The 20,437-nt window shown below is 33.9% G+C and overlaps 1 long non-coding RNA gene across 3 annotated transcripts in view; it reads left to right on the top strand.

Moving 5' to 3' along the window:
- LOC109026850 (uncharacterized) overlaps positions 1-19,366 on the top strand; it is a 198,960-nt gene extending 179,594 nt beyond the window's left edge. For all 3 annotated transcript variants that reach the window (XR_010133670.1, XR_010133672.1, XR_008679830.2), the window contains 2 exons: positions 4,728-4,878; positions 18,883-19,366. This is a non-coding gene — a long non-coding RNA (uncharacterized lncRNA). The remainder of the gene's footprint in view (positions 1-4,727; positions 4,879-18,882) is intronic.
- The last annotated feature ends 1,071 nt before the right edge of the window (positions 19,367-20,437 follow it).

Genomic DNA, 20,437 nt, shown 5'->3' with positions numbered 1-20,437 from the left:
TACATATAAAGTTACCCTTCACAAAACTTCAAGAGTTGATAATACCTCCAGCTAAAACAAATCAGTAAAGATGTAGAAAATATGAACACAATTAACAAAGCTGGCCTACTTCTCATATTGTGTGCACTACATTCAATAATGACAAAATTCAAAGTATTTTCAAGTGGACTGGGAACATCTACAGAAATGACAGGAGATAATCTTTGTAAAATAACATTTTATTATCTTACTAAGGAAGTGTTTCATGTTCAATCTGCTAGGTATTCCTAGCAGAATTTCTATTAAGTTAGAAGTACATCTTATGCAAGGAAAATGAACAAGATTTGATGGCACCTTTCTATCCTATGAGTTAATGTTGCTCATGCAATTAAAGAGGACTGCAACCCTCAAAATGAATGTCTCATGGGCTGCTGTTTTTGCAAGTGCAGATTAATGTCATTACTTTTCTAAAAAAATTTTATTTGCACGGATAGAAAGAAGATGAAAAAATATATTTTCTTTTTAACTTAAAAAATTTACTTCCAAGTATTTATATTGCTAGTCTCTCCTTTTAGTTGTACATATATAATTTATATTACTTCAGACGGAAATTCTCCTTCATGTTGACACTGAAATTAATGTGCCTATCAGGCAGTTAGCCCAACTTGCCATTAATAATGCCAAGGTCATGAGGTCCACTATTCATTGGCCAGTGAGTACTGTATCATGCTATGCCTCTAATAAGCCTCTAAGCTTCGCTGGGCATTTTATAAAATGTGTATTGCTAAAATGGGAAGTAAAATGTAAAACGTAGATGGATCAGCACAACAATTAAAAAAAAAACTGCTTAAAGAGCTTGCCCTTTGAATCAATAACATCATCTTTGTTTAATAAATGCAGCCCTTTAATTTATCAGAAAAGACTCAGATTCGTCCCTCATTAAGGAAAGACTGTGCTGCAGGCTTTGTTTACTTAGAAAACCAAATTGGAGGAAATGTTGCTAGGTTGCACTTGTATGTGGTCTCCATAATTTGCTGTGAGCAAAATACATTTGCAGCCTTGACAAAACTAGGAATTATTTCATATGAAGTAAATTACTCAAAAATGAAACAAGCACAATTTAAGAAAAACTAATCTGTGATTACTTCTTAAAATAATCATCTCCAAAGTATGGTATTAATATATGAATTAGCTAAAATAGAGTTTAAAGTCCCCTGTATCATTACTCTTTGGTTTTCGAGGGGCAAAGTGTCAATAATGAAGATATGTGCAGTACATTGAAATGTAAGATTATACAAAGTTTGAATAAACTGATAAAATGGTAAAATCAGACATGTTAATCTAAATGAAAGTGTATTTGATATACAAGGCTAATAATTAGGCATAATATGTAGGCATAATATGTAGGCATAATATGCATTGCTCACAGAATTAATTTCACAGATTTGTCTCTGGAAATGCATGGATTTAACTAAGAACCCATTTTGAATTCTCTGGTTTAGAGTCCATATGTATCTTTGGCTAATGTACAGAGATGTGGGTAAGATTTGACATTTTAGTTTTTAATTAATTACTGCACTAAGTATCTTGCCTGAATGTACCATAGAAAGTGGAAGCAAGTGCTTCTTTGACTAAATGTCATTATTTTTCATAAGTCATTATTTTTCACAAACTATACCAAAGGCCAGCTGAATGGGTTACAGTTTCACAAATAATTAGACTAAATTATAAAATGTCAAAATAAATGAACAGTCATGCCCTATGATGTGTTTTCCTTATTTAAAGCATTATTAATTTGCATATGGGCCAATTAACCAAATTGCCAATATTTAACTGTTCTTTTTATCACTTGCGTGAATCACCTTGTTTCCTCTACTTATGTGTTATTTACAGTTTATATAGTTGCTATTACTAAGGTGAAATCCTGGTAGTTTTTCTTCTGCAGAAGGGAAGTTTGTATTATGTGATAATTTCTAAGTGCACAATAAAGACTATGTTTTCTATACAACATAATTTAAGCAGACATGTCAAAGACAGATCTTAATCAAAATCAGCTCCCTCTCTGGTCTGAATTTTCTCCATTAATGACTAATACTTTAAATGTCAACATGTATTAATATATGTGAAGGTCCATTCCCTGAGTTATGCATTCAAAATAAGTATATGGAACCATGCACTGTTTTGGGCTTATATTTAGTCTTCATAAAGTTATTATCTCAATTAGTTGCAGCCCTTCAATGACCAGCTTCCCGTCGACTCTACTCTTTTTAATTTATCCTTCAAGCCACTGATAGCAGATTTTTGGCCCACTGGCACATAGCCAATGATTTTGCTGAAGTCACCAATGTCCTTTGTCATTAAGTTCCTTAATGACATATGGCATACGACAGTGGCATACAACAACATACATTTATTTTATTCACATTTGTGAGTCAGCTGAGGTTGTTCTGCTCCTGGCTGGGCTTGGGGGCATCTCTATGTGCAAAAGAAATCCAAGTATGCTTCATGAGTCTATTATTTTACTTGGGCTAGTAGGCCGGCCAGGGCATGTTCTTCTCATGATAATGGCAAAAAGCCCCAGAGGGCAAGTGGAAATATGTGAAGCTTCTTAAGGCCTAGCCTTGGAATTGGTCACTCTCACTTCTGTCCATATTTCATTGGCCAAATTAAGTTCCATGGCTGACCCCATGTCAAGGAGTTGGAAAGCACATTCTGTCTTTTGTGTCAGGAACTGTAAAGTTACAAAGCAAAGAATATTAATGCAAGAAATGTTGATGAATTGGGGCCACACAGATAGCACAAAAGATGGTTTCTTCTAGGATGTCGTCCTTCTTTGATCTCTGAAATGCACTGGTTTCCCAATCTCACTTCTACTCTGCTATCCCTCTACTTGTCATCCTTTTGTCTTGCTTCCCCAGTGTTGGCATTTTATGAGGCTTCTTATCAAAATACAGTTGACCCTTGAAAAACATAGGTTTGAATTGTGTGGGTCCACGTTTACGTGGATTTTTAAAAATAAATATATTGGAAAAATATGTAGAGATTTATGACAAGTTGAAAAAACTTGCAGATAAACCATATAACATAGAAATACTGAAAAAAAAAATCCAAGAAAAAATAGATATTCCCTGGGTGTATAAAATATATGTAGATATTAGTCTATTTTATCACTGACCCTCAAACAGCATGAGTTTGAACTATATTGGTTCAGTTCTATGTGGATTGTTTTTTACGACTGCCACCCTTGAGATAGCAAGACCAGCTCCTCCTCCTCCTTCTCAGCCTACTCAACAAGAAGATAAGGAATAAGACCTTTACAATGATCCACTTCTACTTAGTGAATAGTAAATGTATTTTTTCTTTTTTTATAATTTTCTTAATAACATTTTATTTTCTCAGGTTCACTTTATCATAAGAATATGATACAAAATATGTGTTAATCAACTGTTTATGCCATTTGTAAATCTCCTGGTCAATAGTATGCCATTAGGAGTTAAATTTAAGGGGAGCCAAAAGTTATATTCAGATTTTTGACTCTATGTGGGGACAGCATCCCCCAACCCCCAGGTTTTTTAGGGGTCAACTATATTTATATTCTTTCCTTGTTCTGCGAATTATCTTTCTGAGTGGTCTCATCTACTTATGGAGCTTTCTATTGTTATTTCTATTCTTAAAGCACTTAAATCTTAATTTTAGATGTTTGATTTGAGTCTCAGGCTCAATTTTTTAGTCTATATTACACTTGTCAACCTAAAAGTATGTTAAGAATTTCAAACTCAGTATGCCCCAAACTAAATTGTTGATATGTATTCCAATTCCAGTTATCAAGACTACTACTACTATTTTCTTTCAATATCCTAATGGCATCATCTTGTACTTAAACACTGAAGCTTGAATTCTGAAAAACAAATGTAACAACTTCTCCTTCCACCTTCCAGATTTAATCAGCTGCTAAATCCTGTTGAGTCTACCAAATCCCTCTCCTAATATTTCCCCAGCTCTTGCTCTAATTTATTAGACAAATTTTATTATACCAATTGTTGTCAAGATATTCTTCTAAGCCATGTTAAATGCCCGGAAAGAACTTAGTCTCATAGAGGATGTAAATATTAAGATATTGATAAAGTACTAAACAGTGTCCAAAGTATGGAGGGATAATTTTTAACAGGGTAAATCAGGGACAATGTGATGTTCTCTAACTAGCCTTTGAGTTATATTATACAAGATGGGTAGGATTTAGATATATAGAGAATGCAAGATAATAGAGAAAAAGAACATTCTAGAAAGTGAAATTAATGATTAAAATTACAAAAGAAAATTGGAGTATTTAAAAATTAAACCCTAGGAAGGTTTGAATGTAGCAAATACTTGGTTTTCTTCCCATTGTATGGGTCCAGTTGTTAAAGAGGAGCAGGCAGGCATTTCCTATTCTTTCTAAGAGGGTAGGCACAGTTTTATACTAGAAGTGTCAGGGTTAACAGTCTATTGGCAGGGCCAATGACTCGTGTGGGGTAGTGTTACTAGTGGTGAGAAGTTTTTAGTAGTGGTGATGCCAGTGTGTGTAAACTGTAGAGTTACATATTTTATAGCTTGAAATTTCTTATGTTGTTGGATTCCAGACACGTTGCTCCCTATCAGTTTTCTGCAGCAGTTTTAAACTTCCTAGTACTTTCATGAATTGTCCAACGTGCCTCCAATGCATCATTTTTGCACTTAAGTTAATCAGTGACTGTCTCTGTGTTCTCCAGGTCCATCATTGGTCAGCTTCTCCAGAAGGTGAAGGTTTCTGTGTGAGAGATTTGTTAACGAATAGCTCTCAAGATTTAAAAGATGGGTCAAGTAGAGCAGGGAAAGGAGACAGCAAGCATGAACATGATTTCAGTCCAAGTCTTAAGGAGGGTAAGTTTAGCCTGCTTCCTGAGGGATTTTTTTATTTCTATTTTTTTATTTCTATTTTTTTATTATACTTTAAGTTTTAGGGTACATGTGCATAACGTGCAGGTTTGTTACATATATATATACATGTGCCATGTTGGTGTGCTACACCCATTAACTCATCATTTAACATTAGGTGTATCTCCTAATGCTATCCCTCCCATCTCCCCCCACCCCACAACAGGCCCCGGTGTGTGATGTTCCCCTTCCCGTGTCCATGTGTTCTCATTGTTCAATTCCCATCTATGAGTGAGAACATGCGGTGTTTGGTTTTTTGTCCTTGTGATAGTTTGCTGAGAATGATGGTTTCCGGCTTCATCCATGTCCCTACAAAGGACATGAACTCATCCTTTTTTATGGCTGCATAGTATTCCATGGTGTATATGTGCCACATTTTCTTAATCCAGTCTATCATTGTTGGACATTTGGGTTGGCTCCAAGTCTTTGCTATTGTGAATAGTGCCGCAATAAACATACGTGCACATGTGTCTTCATAGCAGCATGATTTATAGTCCTTTGGGTATATACCCAGTAATGGGATGGCTGGGTCAAATGGTATTTCTAGTTCTAGATCCCTGAGGAATCGCCACACTGACTTCCACAATGGTTGAACTGGTTTACAGTCCCACCAACAGTGTAAAAGTGTTCCTATTTCTCCACATCCTCTCCAGCACCTGTTGTTTCCTGACTTTTTAATGATCACCATTCTAACTGGTGTGAGATGGTATCTGATTGTGATTTTGATTTGCATTTCTCTGACAGCCACTGATGATGAGCATTTTTTCATGTGTCTTTTGGCTGCATAAATGTCTTCTTTTGAGAAGTGTCTGTTCATGTCCTTCGCCCACTTTTTGATGGGGTTGTTTGTTTTTTTCTTGTAAATTTGTTTGAGTTCATTGTAGATTCTGGATATTAGCCCTTTGTCAGATGAATAGATTGCAAAAATTTTCTCCCATTTTGTAGGTTGCCTGTTCACTCTGATGGTAGTTTCTTTTGCTGCGCAGAAGCTCTTTAGTTTAATTAGATCCCATTTGTCAATTTTGGTTTTTGTTGCCACTGCTTTTGGTGTTTTAGACATGAAGTCCTTGCCCATGCCTATGTCCCGAATGGTATTGCCTAGGTTTTCTTCTAGGGTTTTTAAGTTACACCTTAGAGATTGTCCTCTTCAAGGCAATGGTGCTGGGCTTCCTACTTCTGTGTGAATCAGTTATTGAAAAAGGCCCACTTCAGGGGTGTATAAATCTCAAGGGCACTTCTGTATGTCTGCTTATTTAAGCAAAACAGTTTCAGCAGTCCAATGGCAATCCTCAGGGAGAAGTGCAGGTGCAGGCTATAGGCAAAAGCACAGAGATTCCAGAGAAGAAAAAGAAGGATGCACAGAAATGACTAGAGACAGAGATGGTTTCTTGATGGAGCAGTGATAGCGCTTGCTATAGACTATACCTGGTTAAAAAAAATTATTGGGGTTTCAGATAATGTGCTTTTATAGAATGATGAATCTTCAGTTGGTTATCTGTCCTACTTGGGGATTAAAATAATAAAAATGCTGTTAGTATCAAGGAATTTTCATATGGAAGACCATGGCTTGCAGGGAGAGGCAGCATAGAACAATAGTTAAAAGCATAGACTGTGAAACCTAACTGCATTGGTCAAATATCATCTCTGTGATTTCTAGAGGGTGACCTTTGTAAATTACATAACAGTATCTCAGTTCCTTCATGAGTGAAATCAGGGTTAATTATTGTACCTACATCAGAGATTTTGTGAATATTGAATCAGTTAATATTTCTTCAAGACTCACAACAGTGTCTGGCTCATAGTAAATATTAAAAAGTATTTAATAAATCAATTCAGTGGTGAAGTAGCTGACTTAATTATGATCTACAACTTCCTAACAATTTCCCTGCTATAGAATATTACAAATGGCATGGGTCCAAGACAGATGTATTTGAATACTGGAAAGTAAAGATTCTGACCATATAATAACATATTATTTCTTGACTACCTAGCATAATTGTTTTTCTCATTGGGGAAAGGGGTTCCTATAGTATAAGTCTTGAAGGGAAGAAGAATCTTGTCTTCCATTTTCTTCTGTTTGATGGCTAAGATGCAGATAGATTAGCCAGGTTCACTAATCATGCACAGGACTTTGAGTCTGGAGAAAGTGACTAACACCACTAGGACAGGGAAGAATATTCCTGGAAGCAGTGGTGATGTTAAGGTTAGGCATGCACTATAGCAGTGTCTGAAACACACTAATCCTCCAGAATGTATTAGTTATGTTTTTGGCATCCAGTTTCCCATGACTCCTGCTCATTTTCTGAGCTTGGTTCTCCAGTCTTCCCAATTGATCTGTGATTTACCCAAGATTCTGCCAATAAATTCCTTTGATTGTTCAGTTAGCCAGCCTTGATTCTATTACTGCAACCAAGAACTCATGTGGCTCACAGGCTTTGACTTGGAGAAACATGTGGAGAGGGAAAGATTATGAGATGAAATATAGAGATTCTATTTGACAGAAAGTCTTTTCTTTTTTTCTTTTTTTTTTGCCAGAGACATGCTCATATGCATTGTTGGAATTAGGTCTTGAAATTTCAAAATTGCTTCTTTGGTCATCAGAGTCATTTTTATAATTTTATTCAACTCTTTTTTTTTTTTTACAGTTGTCAATGACCAATATAGCTCTTGCAAATATGTATATATTAAATTCATTTTTTCTTGTATCATTACAAAAAGACAAATAGAATATTAACAAAAACGTTTTTTCTAATAATCATTTGATTTTATTATTACTGTACTTTGAATCATTGGCATATCAGGTCACAGATTCTTGGACTAGATTGCCTGGATTTAAAATCTTGGTGTACTACTTACTAGTTCATTAATTTCACTAAGCCTCTATTTGCTTATTGGAAAAACTGGAATTCTGTCTGTAAATTCTTCATAGGATTATTGGAAAGTTTAAATGAGTTATTAAATGGAAAGAGCTTAGAAAGAGGCTTAACTCAGTAAAAATTTTAGAAGAGGCTGTTATTATTATTTGCTAGCCAATTTGTACCACTATATAACATTGTCTTAAGTTCATCTTTATAAGTAATTTCACAAAAACTTAGCTTGTCTTATAATCTACAAACCAGATATCTAGTTAATTTGCTATCTATTTAACATGATCTTTTTTGGCCTTCATGCATCTTTCTCAATAAATCTTATGCTGTACCTGCAATAGTTAATATCTAGAAAGTATATTCACATAAGTCAGGGTTAAAATTGGCCACAAATATATTCCTCCCGTATTTTTATATACTTAAATCTGAGCCCTTTTCCAGTATGCTTAAAATATTCCTGAAGCGGTTAATGTCTAGGAATTAAGTACAGAAATGATTTATAAAATTAAATGAGATAATTCATTTTTATTTTAGAAGTACTACACATAGCATTTTAAATTCAATAGAACTTTGAGATTGGCTTTTAAGAAATTTTAGTGTGTTCCATTTTATAATACTGAATGTCAGGTTAACAAACATTGTAATGTGATATAGTTAATGTACAGACTATTTTGACTGAGCCTGTATTATATGAAACAAGATGGAAAACTCCATATGGAATAAACTAAGTACTTTATCCAGTGGCAAGGAAGTGTATAGAAAAACTTCAAGGTCAGAATTTACACTATTTTTCACTTCTAGCTGTCAAGTAGCATTTTAAAAACACACTCAACACATTTTATCTTGGAGGAAACACAAATCCTTAAGAAGAAAATGTGTCCAATTCACAATTCTGTCCCAGCTTCAAGGGTAAAGTAATATAGGTGTTCTGGAAACTTCAGGAGATGCAACAAAGTGAAACAGGAGTAGGCTCTTCAGAATTAAGAACAAGATATTTTCATAAATGTATCTTGTAACTAAAAACCCAAAGAGTATAATTCCTCATGTATTGAGTCATTGTCATATGAATATGACTTGTTCCATTTTGTTTCCCTGGTGATACTGAGGGGTTGAACTATATAATACAAACCAAATTAAGGTTAGTTATTTAGTTGCTAATGTGGGCTGAATGTCAGCAGGGCAAAAGGTTATGAATAACAGTGCAAAGAAACTGAGACACAGTTGCTGTCTCTGACTTATTTTAATATTTTCACATTTAATAAGATAGATAAAATATAAAAAATTAAAATAGGCAGTATTTTAATATTTTCACATTTTAAAACTGTACAAAGAAACTGAACCATGGTTCCTTTCTCTGAAATATTGTAATGTTTTCACATTTTCTTTCAATGCCTCTTTGAAATTTAAGGTACAAGAAGCAACTCAAGGGCCAGATTGATTTGATGTAGAAGAGTCCTACTCATATGGATGTTGTTAGAAGCATTTTATAAACAATGGTACTGACATTTAAATATTAAATATTACCATGCATATTTTAATTCTGGTGCTTATTATGAAACTAACTTCTATTCAGATTACAATGTCAGTGTGGTGGCAGATGTAATCACTCAGATCTGAGTTCAAGTCTCAGCTCTATTTTTTAGCTGAGTGAATTTGGGCATAGTATTTAAATTTTATAATCTAAGAAGGACTACTGAAATATTGTACTGTCATCAAACAAGTGTATAAAAAACATCTATCGTATTATCCATAAATGAGGCACACAGACATTTGTAACTGCTATTACTATCATAATTATTTAGAAAGATTTCTGAAAAACCTATTAGTGTTTTATTAATAATACATATATCTGGTAGTAGTTTGTCCTGTTAAAAAATAGGTGAAATACATTTTATTTCCTGTTAAAAATAGGTGAAATACATTTTATTATTACAAAACTCTAAATTTTAAAAATTATTTCAAGATATAATTTCCTTAGCCTAGGGAAGGAATTTTCAGTAAAGTTTTATTTAATAGTTAGAGAGTAAAAGCATGCCTATTGATATTAAAGGAAAATTAAAATCTCCACTAAAACCCTTAGTATTTAACATTTTCTGAGGCTTCTAGCAAATACGTCAAGTCAACAAAGATAGATGAGTTAGAAATATGAGAAAGGAAGAAAGGACAAACAAACAATGTTTTCAGGCAATATTATTTCTGAACATGATATTTAGAAGCCCAAGAGATTTAACTGGCAAGAGTTCCAACTTTAGTACTATCAGTCCTCACAGAGCTTGCTGGTTTTAAAGACTGGAATGAATGACAACTCAATCTATGATCAATTCTGTTTGATATAGGGTAATGAGCAGATGAAACTCACTAGTTCCTCACTGAAGAAATATATTCCCCAAATAATAATAAGATGAAATAAATATTGCTTCATTATAACACCACAAATTACAGACTTCCTAGAAATAACCCTTTAAAAAGGGGTGCGAGATATATTTAAAAATTACAAATTTATTAATGGGATAAAAACAATCTATATAAATAGGGAGATATACCTTATCCATATAAGGGAGGATACAATATACTCAAGAAGACAATACTTAGTTTGTAAATCAAATTAAACTCCAATCAAAATTCTAACAAGTTTTTGGTAGAACTTGACCAGATAATCTTAAATCCATATAGAAAAGACTCAATAGCCAAGATTGTCCTAAAAAAGAACCAGGGAGTAGGAATTATCCTATCATTGGTTAACATTTTATAAAGATATCATTCCTTAAAATCATACAGTATGAGTACAAGAACAAATACTATACCAATAGAGCAGATCATGTTCATATGCAAAATCATGTTATAAAAGTTTATAATAAATATGGTGTCTCAGATCTGTGGAGAAAGTGATTTATTCAATAGATGCATACTTACATAATCATACTGCATTTGTATAATTTACTCCACATAATTAAAAGAAACTCCTATTTCACACCATTCATGAAATAATTTTCAAATGAATTATAAACCTAAACATAAAAAAACCCATAAAGTATTAGAAAGAATTATAATTAATATGTTTATGAATTTGGGAGTAAAGGAAGGCTCTGTTTAAACAAGATATAAAATACAAAAGCCTATGTTAACATAAATAATAAAAGACATAATAACGAAAGGAAATAAATGATACATGGGTGGATATAAAATTTTAAAACATTTATCAGGAATAGTACATAAATGACACCAAAATACAGATGACTCACTGGAGAAAATATACACAAAAAATAATATCACAATTTAAAAAAATAATTACAAAGAAATGATTAGTACTCGAATAGAAAATAAATAGATGATATAACTGGGTAACTCATAGAAAAGGAAAGAGAAATGGCCAATAAGTATATACAAGGATGTTCAATCTCACTAATAATTAAGAACATACAAACTATAACAAGTGAGATATTAAATTTTTACACGTTAGAATAGCAGAAATGGAAGCTTGATGATAGCAAGATCTGGCAAAGAAATGGTAAAAAGAGTATTCACTGATGGTTATCATGTAAAATTCCACAGTCATATGTAAGGCAATTCATCATTATCTCTTTAAATCCAAAAGTACACACATTCCATGATACAGCAGTTTCACTTCTTAGCATCTATTTTACAGGAATACCCACCAATTTCCACAGGAAGGATGTTCATTGCAGTATTATTTCCACAAGAATGAGGTTCATAACAAAAAAAATGAAAACATCTTAAATGTATCAATATGGGGATGGCTAAATAATTATACTTTATCCCGTCTGTGGATTGCAATGCACAAACAAAAAAGAATAATGAAAATCCTTGAAAGTCAACATTAACATAATGACTCTTATACAAAACAAGTCAAACAAAAAACACAAAATAATGCTATATATTTTCTATAGAGAAATATGTGTGTGTGTGTGTGTGTGTGTGACTGAATGAAACAGAGTCACCAGAAATTATTCATATTATTTCAATGAAAATAATCATTTATTAATTTTGTCAAAATAAATTTATTTTAAAAAGACCACAAACAGTAATATATTACCTCAAAGGGGTCATTTAAAAAATTAAATTAGTCAAAGTAATTATCATAGTTCTGGGTACATAGTAGTGGTTGTCCATTCAATGGCAACTCCTTTCCCACATGTATAAATAAATACATAAAAATTCTTAAATTTCTATTTTTAGGACATTTACCATTTGATAGAAATTCAGACAATAGTGATTATTATGGAGAACATGAATTTAGGAAATATTTCTTTGTCATTAATTGATTTGGATTTGACTCTATTTACCTAGGTCTAAAAATGTAATGTAATTTGAAGAATGGTGATAATTAAAAACAATTGGCTGGGAGAAAAAAAGAAAATCATTATCAGTATTGGTTATACATTTACAGTGTATATATATATATATGAATTCACCGTGTGTATATGTAAATTTAAATATATATAAATTATTTACTGTATATATATAAAATTATAGGGAATTTGTGTATTATGAACGACCATCAATGAATTGGATGGACACTCAGTTCCTAAGTGTAGGTAACTACAGATGACTAAGCAGTACAGTTGCAGGTTGTCATCTATCATTATTTGCTCATGGCAATCATTCTCAACCTGGATTGCACATAAAATTATTTGGTGAGTTTTTAACAAAGCAGTGATGCCAAGAGCCTCCCCCGCCACCCGGATAATCTCACTAATGCCCAGGAAATGGTAATTTGAAAAGATACTAGAAGATTTTATTGTGTGGCCATTGTGAAGAATCACGGCTTTGTGGAAAACCTGTGCAGGATTTTCAACAGAGTATAGACTTGGTAACCTAGGGTAGTCTTTCCTTAATCAGAGTACTTTTATTATGTGTAGACAAAGCCTCCATTTTTTTAGTTGATTATCTCTGAATCACCATTAATAATAATGGCATTTGATTTCAAAATGAATTATAACAGGATTTTTGACTGACAACATATTACATAAGAAATTATTTGAAATTTAAAAAATCAGATACAGCTCTAAAAATTATCTGATTACCGAGCACAAATATAATTATAATGCATGCATATCACTAAATATGATGTGAAAAGTTTCTATCTCCTCACCTAGAAATATTATTATTTCATAATCACAAATTGAAAATTCCATCTTAAGATGCAAATATTTTTTATCAGTTGGCTTATAATTATTTTAATTGAATCAATTAAATGGCATTTGCACAAATGATTATGAGGTATTATGCATGCATTACAGCAAATGAACTTTAAAGTAATGTGTAAAATAACTATGGTAGAAATATTAAGTTAGAATATTTTAATGCCTTTTTAAGTATAGCAATATACTATAAGCACAAAATGTTGAATACCATCACTATTATTCCTGATTAAAATTTAAAGTTAGCTGTAGCCAATAAAATAATACTTAAAGTTTAAAAGGAGATTTGTTCTTATTGTTTTGTTTTTAAAGGGTAGCAGCAATATAGTTGAGATTATAGAAACAGAATGCTGATTTGATTTTTAAGAGAGAGATAATTAGACTTGCTTTATGATGCTCAAAATAATTATCTGAATTAATATATCCTATATAAATACAATTTGAGTTTCCAATGGCAATATCTTTTAAAATCCCTGTGATTTTTATGATCAAATCATTCTTTTTACCACAGGTAAATCTGATATTTGAAACAACAAAATTGTAAAAATGCTTTTTATCTATGTAGAGGTTTTTATTCCATAACAAAACTCGCTGTGGGTTTTGGGTAGACAGAATAATGAGCTACAAAGATATCAGCATCTTAATCTCAGAACCTATGGATATGTTATCTTACATGGCAAAAGGGATTTTACTCCTGTGATAAAGTAAAAGATCTTTAGATGGGAAGCTTATCCTGAAATTTCCATGTAGGCCCAATGTAACCACAAGAGTTCTTGAAAGAGAAGTTCTTTCAAGGGCTCTTGAAAGGTAAAAGTCAAAGTTAGAGAAAGAAGATGATGATGGAAGTAGAATATGGAGGTTACAATTGGAAGATAGAGCAAGGGGCCACGAGCCATGGAATGCAGCTGGCTTATAAAGTGGGAAAAAAAAAATTTTTTTTCTGTAGAACCTCCATAAGGAATGCAGTACTGCCAGGATTGCCCACACTTTGATTTTAGCTCATAACACTTATTTCAGATTTTTAACTTCCAGAACTGTAAGAGAGTTGTTGTTTTAAGCCACCAAGTTTCTGATAATTTGTTACAGCAGCAATAGGAAACTAAAACAGGTTTCAACATGCATTACATGATTTGTTTCTATTTATTATATTTTTCAGAAATATAATTATTTCTCAAAATAAGAAGTCAGGCAATACCAATCCAATAGCAAAGCCTTAATGTTGTCTCCTACATCCTTGTAAAGGATAATGGTTTTGATCTTTGTGTTCAGGTCGGGAGTTCGAGACTAGCCTGGCCAACATGGTGAAACCCTGTCTCTACTAAAAAATACAAAACATAGCCGGGAGTGGTGGCTGGCCCCTGTAATTCCAGCTACTCGGGAGGCTGAGGCAGGAGAATCGCTTGAACCCAGGAGGTGGAGGTTGCCATGAACCGATATTGTACCACTGCACTCCAGCCTGGGTGACAGAGTGAGACTCTGTCTCAAAAAAAAAAAAAAAAAAAAAAAAAAAAAACTATTTAGCTCTGTTTTTATCTACTATATACTCAAAGTATGTGGATCATATACTTTAGTTTTAATATAAATCCTTGAGAGATAATAAAATTATTTAGGGCCCTCAGAAGCCTGCAGACAACAAAGATCATATGCTTTTTTCCTAAGGAAGCCAAAAACTTAAAAAAAAAATTAATGTTCTGAATAGCAAGCAACAGAATCAAGAAACCTGGAATCTCCATGTGATACATATACTTCGAGTATATAATATTGTACATGTTATCAATGTGTGAACATTATATATTAATTTACATATAATTAATGTGCATTTAAACTGACTATTTAAATTCATCATCTATTACACAGTTGTTATTCCGATTATGTAGATTATTTAGATCAGGAAGTTTAGGATCAGAGGTGTCAAGTAAATTACTCAAGGTGACATGGTTACTAACATAGCAAGCTTGAATTCAAATCCAAGTGCTCTAAATCCAGGTGGTCTATACCCTGGCACTGCTCTGCTTGGAAGCTCCAAAGTGCTGAAATGGGTCTGTGATAACAATGACTCCCTGGCCAGCTTAGACTTTGGACACTCAGCATGAACACAGAGCTTAATTTGCAGTGGCAGTCAGCTTCCCAGAAGACCTAAGATGATTTCTGTCTCTTGATATTCACACCCTCGTGTAGTCCTCTCCTTCATGGTATCAGGGTTGGTCTGACTGACCAATAGCCTATGGCTGTAGTGATGGGAGGTAACTTCTTCTTTTTTTTTTTTTTGAGATGGAGTCTCCCTCTGTCACCCAGGCTGGAGTGCAATGGTGCTATCCTGGCTCACTGCAACCTCCAACTACTGGGTTCAAGCAATTCTCCTGCCTCAGCCTGCCAAGTAGCTGGGATTACAGGTGCCCGCAACCACGCCCAGCTAATTTTTTGTGTTTCACCATGTTTGCCAGGCTAGTCTCTAACTCCTGACCTCAAGTGATCCGCCCACCTCAGCATCCCAAAGTGCTGGGATTACAGGCATGAGCCACCGCACCTGGCTGATAGGAGGTAACTTCTAAGTTTAGGTTATAATGACTGTGCTTCCATCTTGTGTGCTCTCTTTCTCACTTGTGATCACTCTTGGATCATTCACTCTGAGGAGAGCCAGATGTCATGTCACGTGGACACTCAGGCAGAATATGGAGAGCACACATGGTGAAATGGTGGTTTCCAACAATGGCTTGTAAGGAACTGAAATCTGCCAACAACTATAAGAGTAAATAGGGAAGTGAATTATCAGTCCCAATCAAGCCTTGAGGCAACTATAGCCCTGGACAACAGCTCACCCCTCCAGCCTTATCAGAGAACCCTAGCCAGAACGACCCAGCAATGATGCCCTAAGATTCTTGACCTATAGAAACGATGAGATTAAAAAAGTATATTGTTTCAAGCTGCTATATTTTGGGGGTAAAGTGTTATGCAGTGATAGATAACTAATAGCTACTCTTGTTGCAGCCTCAGGTGCCTGGGTGTTGAGGGGCAAATAGGACTGTTCACTGAAGGAGCTAGAGAATGGAAGAGAAGGTTGTGTCAGGTAAAGAAGGAGGAGGAAGGATAGGTTTTTCTGCCAGTGGTAGCACTTCCATACGTGTCTCCTACTCTATTTGATCTACTTTATGTTTAAGTTAATGAGGTAATATAATTTGTCCCCAAATCCACCTGACGTATTTGTGTTCATACTGTGCTTTTCCTCAGCTTTTCCCTCTTCTACATTTATGCGTCATAATTCTTTAGCCTTCCTTCTATTTCCTGCTCAGGGACCCACTCATTCTGTGAATCAATGATTCATGTATAATATTCTCCATTTGAAGTAATGTTCTCATTTGTGCTACCAAAGCTCTCTATACATTTACTCTTCTCATATTCAGCTTTTTAAAATCACAACTGGGTGTGGGTTTCTCAATTATATTTTAAGTTTTTGAGAGAAGCATCTATGAATGACTTGTTTGTTTTCTGATACCCAAGACTTGTAGGGTTGAGTTCAACTAAAAATAAACTCTGGAAAAAATATGTATATATTTACTTGTGCTAAAGTTGTAGTTGTATCATTGTATTTCATTTTGTTCAATTTAATATAAAGAAGAAACCTGAGTCGGGATCAGAAGGAAATAATCTCACTTGGAATGATCAAATGATAATTTGATAGCCTTGGGCTTATTTTTCTTTTTCTTTCCTTTTGTTTAAAAAAACTGCTGGGCCATACATGAGTTAATAGACTCTCCTGAGCAGAATTGCAAATCTTAAGTAATATACATATAAAATCATCTTGTTCAATTCATATATCTTTTAGGGACTCGATGTAAATTATATAACAAAAGATCCATGTTGTAGTTTAGTTTCAGGAATGTAGATAACAACAGGATGAATTAACTCTTGGATTTGTCATATTAGAATCTCGTCTGGAGTCTGCATCAAGACAGACAGGTTATTAGCATTTAATTCCTAGGCAAAACAAAATTTAGCACTTATTCATTTTCAAGTAGGTATTGCAGGATAAGAAAATGTCACATTTCACGTGGTATTCACATCCTAAATTGCTAGGGTTTGAGAATAATGGAGCTACTTATTCACAAAGTGGATCTTATAGAAAATGAAAGATAGTGCTTAAATTGGCCACTAAGTTCTGGCTTGTGTCAATTAATTCCTGAGAAGACTTTTTTCTTTCTTTAAACAAAACACCATGAATGCACAGCTGCAGAATAAGTGAAAAACAGTTTTGTAATATACTTTTCAATCAATTAGGCATTTAGAAAATGTACATAGCATTATTTCAGCAAATGGCCTGGACATAAACTTTTAGTGTTTGGATTAATTCCAGTAGTCTCAGAAATTGAAAGAAAATTAACCATATTTGTGGGAATTTGTTTACACACCCTCTAGTAATTAAGGGTAATCTACCCTATTCTGAGAGTCTTTGGGCCAGTATGGGAAAAGAAAAAAAAAAAAGGGCAGTGTTCTCAGTATCTAAGCAAAAGCCCTTTTAGATACATTAAAATTCACATCTGGGGCAAAATAAATAGTGATAAATGATAATACCTGTTTTTATGAAGTGCTCTACAAGGAGATACAGAGCAAGCTAGGCATCCTTAGAAATACTAATTGTTGATGAATATTCATCTCCTAGAGGAGCTTACATTATGTGGAAATTGAATTCAAAGCATGCTTTTAAGTATCTAGTCTGCTCAGAAAAAAAAGCAACAAGGTGACATAAATTGTTAGATTGGCAGGATTATTATTTTTGTTTATATTGTTCCTTAAACTATCTCAGCTTTGCCACTTTTGGTCTTTTAAATTAATCTTTTATATTCCTTTCTGAGAATGAAATGCATCTAAAATAAGGAGAACATTTCATGATGTCTGCATTGTAGCCAACTGCCAAATGTAATCTTTGTCTCTGTCCACAGCCCAGAGAGGAAGACCATGTTGTGGGGAAAGCAGTATGCTAGCAGTGACAAATTCTAGTCCCTGCAAGGCTGTTCTAGATTGGGTTCTGCTTCTGGCTCTGGCATTTGGGACTTTCTGACTCTCTGTCTTGTCTTGATATTCACTTATTCTCTCTGAATCTCTTTCCATTCTGTCAACAACAATATTAGAAATATTTATAATGGGGTACCATGTGCCAGGCACTCCACTTATTACCTCAAAAAATTTTGAATGGCGTAGGCATAAAGGTGGCCTAATGGGTGAGTGAGACAGTTCACTGGAATCTAAAACGTAACTGTAATTGCAGTAGTATAGCCATGGGAAAATTAAATGCTGCTCTGGGCATACAAAGCTTAACACAGGGGCAGGTGAAAAAGTGGCACGGAGGAAGTGCCACTTAGGCTGTGACATGAGGGGTGAGATAACAGGCATAAAGCAAAGTACAGACATGGACCATTATTATTATTTGGCAGATTGGCTCTATTTTAGAAGCCAAAAATGACAATTGAATCCATAAGTCTGCTTTTTGGCCCAAACTATTCACATCAGCAGTTAGAGGTGGTTAAATCTGTTTGATTTTACAAGAGATAACTTCACTATTGAATGAAAGAGCGTTTTCCCATCTAGCCAGATGCATAAAGATAGTTTAGAAGCCATTCTTATGTTCTATACAATGGATAAATTTCGTTTATTTTACTAAATAAAGTTTATTGAATTCCATGAGATACTTGAAATTATTTCTAACTGGGCAATTCTTATTTAAAAAATAATTTTACTGGTATTAATAAAACTTATTTTTAAAAACATTACTTTTTATTGTATCTTTTAACATAGGAAATCTAGTGTTGTTATTCTGGATTGGGGCAGACAGGCATATGCATATTTTAACTTCAAGCAATAACTGCATTGAAAAGCTAACAACTCTTTCACTTTATTTCCCCTCCTCTCCTATACCTTATCCACAGATAGAAATAATAGAAGCTTTCTGAAATGAAAACAGAAATGTTACAACTTGCACCACAGTACTGGACTGAAACGAAGATGTAACACAGCCATAATAATTTAAATTAATAGCAAATAAATAAAGAAAAAAAGAACTTCATTGTGAGGACCATAGTCATGGGATAGCTCTGTCTTTTCGGGGAAAGTGGAGTAGAGGGACAGAGTCACCCCAGGAGAAAAAATGCTTAAATTAAGACTCCCTGAGAGATTGAATAAGAGTATGATTAGTTCAGCCTTGCTTTCATCCTCCACTTCCCCCTCCCACTGTAGACTTCAGTTTTAATAATGATTAAAGAATAATGCCTGAATCCCATCTGAATGGCTTTTGAGATTTAACTCACTGAATCTATTCATAGCTCTGAGCATGTAAGGGGGACTGAACAGATCTGCACAACTAATCGTGGAATATTACACTGATACTTCATCTCCCACATCAATACCAATTACGCCTGCACAGAAAGCATCACATATTATTTTAATAGGATAGGAATTTTTAATCCAGTCAGGTAGTTCTGGATGAATGTGTTTGTATGTCTGTCATTAAAATTTGGTGGCTCATGTTGCTCAAGACAGATACATTTTGAATGTTTAAAATTTCCACAGATGTTATTTATCCATCAGGATGGAAAATTTCCTGCTCTCCACTGTGTAGATTCTGCCTCATTAACATAAATAAAGAATAAAGCATAACAACAACAATCTTGCTTAATGTGTACACACAGAAATATTGTCATAGGCATCTGGCAATCAGTTGGAGACGGTGAAAACTGCTAACTGAATGAAAGTGGCAGAACTAGCAGAAGTATGAGATCCCATACTGGAGAAAAAGGCTCACTGTTAAAACATTTTGTTTCTTTGTTCTACTCTTTTTTTTATTTTCAAGGCATTTTATTCAGCTTGGACCTTCAGATAAAAGGCACCTTTACCTATTATTTGAGCTGTTAACATTATTTAAAAATTCCTTCCCTTAATTGAGAAGTAAAGATAAATTTCTCTCAAAGCTATTTGGTTAAAAAATCATAAAGAAGAATGCTAACTAACTTTTTAACAGCAGCATCTATATGTCACAGGCATGATTTGAGATCGCGATTGTAAAAGAAATACAGCTAATAGCGGTATATCCCTTGTTCCATTCAAGAAAACACCGTTACAGAAGTTTGAATATTACATTTGAAATTGTTTTTACTATTCATTTATAAACTTTGCAAGTTTCTAAAATCTAGGGAATGATAGTAAGACAGTTTTGGTTTTGACTTCAATAAGAGCTTATAAAAATCGAATGGAAAATTTTCATTACTGATACATGCATTTTTCACCGTCTTTCTTTAGACAATGTTGGCCACTTTGCTACTTCATGTTGACTCTTTTCATTTCTATATTCTAAACTAGGCAGAAAGCTTTCTTGAGGGCAAGGATCATGCTTTATTTGTCATACATAATGATGGATTCAGAGGAGACATATTATGTATTTTCTTTTTCTTCGTGAGTAGATTAAAATGCTATGTTCTTTGCCTGAGG

Source organism: Gorilla gorilla, chromosome 4, assembly GCF_029281585.2.
Source record: "Gorilla gorilla gorilla isolate KB3781 chromosome 4, NHGRI_mGorGor1-v2.1_pri, whole genome shotgun sequence".
In the NCBI taxonomy this organism is placed as follows: domain Eukaryota; kingdom Metazoa; phylum Chordata; class Mammalia; order Primates; family Hominidae; genus Gorilla; species Gorilla gorilla.
The sequence above is the reverse complement of the archived record's forward strand: the minus strand, read 5'-3'. Positions and strand labels throughout refer to the sequence as shown.